The sequence below is a fragment of the Aplysia californica genome, unplaced genomic scaffold (assembly GCF_000002075.1).
Source record: "Aplysia californica isolate F4 #8 unplaced genomic scaffold, AplCal3.0 scaffold01130, whole genome shotgun sequence".
Taxonomy (NCBI): Eukaryota; Metazoa; Mollusca; class Gastropoda; order Aplysiida; family Aplysiidae; genus Aplysia; species Aplysia californica.
This window is the reverse complement of record NW_004798400.1, coordinates 177,671-179,884: the sequence shown is the minus strand read 5'-3', so window position 1 is coordinate 179,884 and position 2,214 is coordinate 177,671.

The following is a 2,214-nucleotide window of genomic DNA, read 5'->3' as shown; positions in this document are numbered from 1 at the left end:
TGTGTGTGCGTGTGTGTGTGTGTGTGTATGTGTGTGTGTCTGTGTGTGTGTTTGTATGTGTGTGTGTGTGTGTGTGTCTGTCTGGAGAAATGTCCCAGTTGTAGGCAAAGCTGTTTTTGAGCAACGGGGAGAAAAGGCCAAACAAATTCGTATCTATTCAAAAATCTTGTTCCACCAGAAAATAGACGTTTATCCATTTCTTAATAACATTGAAAGGATTTTGTATATTGTTGTTTTTGCAACATGTACTTCACCAAAGATTTAATAATGTACTAGACATTGGGTCAACATACTAAGGTAAAAGCTGTTTTTCTCCAAACTTTGTTTTTATACCCTGTGTCATATCTTTAAAACAACTCAAGATATTTGACTAATTTCAAAATCAGCGTGTTCAGCATTGATTGGTTACAATAATATGCCCTTAATTCAATGTCCAAAGGGAAATAATGCGGACTCCCCAATTGTGGGGTCTGCAAAGCTTTCTCACGCACAGACACAGGCGTATAGTGTAATATTCTAGACTGTGGGCTGATGTAATTCTGTCCTCCGCGGAGGGCACCACTTCGATCGAAATGGAACCAAATTAAGGACAATTAAGGAAGGAAAGGTTGCGTGCGCACTCGACTATAACGAGACCGGTGTTTTACCCTTCGTTTGGGCGCCCTTGGTGCGGACGGGGATTACTAGTACTTTTTTTGGTCTCCGGTGCGGATCAATGTAACAAACTTATTTTTTAGAGAACAAAGAGTTGTGGCCATGACATTGCCAGGTCAAGGATATTATGTAATTCAAGTCTATGCTCTCACCAAAGATTTTCGCCGGTTTAGCTGGGTCATGGAAGAAGTTCCTGCCGGTGATCCCTGCACCGTGTGAACCATGGCCGAGTCAGCGGGTGCCTGATTAAACTAGATCTATTACAATACTAAAACCTTCTTCTTGTTTTCTTTGTGTTTTTTCTCAACAGGGCCAGCTACTGCTAGTGAATCGGTTTTCTTTTGTCTGATACGGTCGTTGTTGATAACAGTAACGACTCTCACTGCATTTGATTCTTTATGGAGAATGGTGCCGTACTTGAACAAAGCATATTTGTGAGTTGTGAGGCAGCGTGGTGGAATCAGGCTCTCGTCAATTTTTGGGCACGTTGAGTTATTGGTATCATCTTGAAGCTTGTTCACTTGTCTTTATTTGATTGAAAAAAATATCTGTTTATCTTGAATGCAAGTCGAGATATTTGCGAACGAAGGAGGTGGGATCACCTGTTTTCAGATGTAAAATTAATGAGAAAATTGCCGCCAAAGATTAGTTATTTCCTTGCTTAAGAGTCTGTGGTAACTGAAAATTATCATTTTTTGTGCCTTTAATCAACGTTTATAAGAAAAATCTGCTCAGAAATGAGTTCTTTAATCAGCATGAAAGGTGTTGAGCCAAAAAACAAAATTTTTATAAAAATACACAAACCTGCGGAAAAATGCAAGTTTCTTCACTTTGATTATTTTGACGAGAGCCTGATTCCACCACGCTGCCTCACATTTAATAATCTCGCTTATGCAAACTGAGATCCAGAGGGAGCAAGGGAAAAATAAATACGAATGAAAAAAAAAGTTCAACAGTTTTGGTTGAAGGAAAGGGTGACTTTGTTGTTCTTTTTCTGGGGGGGAGGGGGGGGGGCAGACAAAGTGTGGAAGGAATTTTGATAGCAGTAAATCCGGAACCCAAATATCCACAGGCGTACACTGGTGAGAGAAAAGGAAAGGCCGTGGCTGAACAAGACAATAGACGAATGGCAGGCGAGTCACAGCCTGCAACCACCCCTCTTTTGTTGATGTTTTGCTGCCCGTGAAAAAACAATGTAATCTTTGCCCTAGATTCTGACCAATAGTAGCGTGAGCAGTAAGCATAACGTACTTGACAGTAAAGTGGCTGGATGCCATCACATCACGGCAAAGAATGGGTTTCTTTCTTTTTTTCTTTTTTCTTTTTAAGGACGGCCTTAACAACTAACGTCCTTCTCAGTTGAATCATGAAGGCAGGAATCTTGAAACAACTTCAAACGTCAATGAGGCAATGATTCCAACTTCAAACATCAGCTCCATGATCAAGTAACTAATCATATCAACAAGCGACAATAAAATACGATAAAAACAGCACAGACATGTGCGCGCGCGCGTGTGTGTTTGTGCGTGTGTGTGTGTGTGTGTGTGTGTGTGTGTGTGT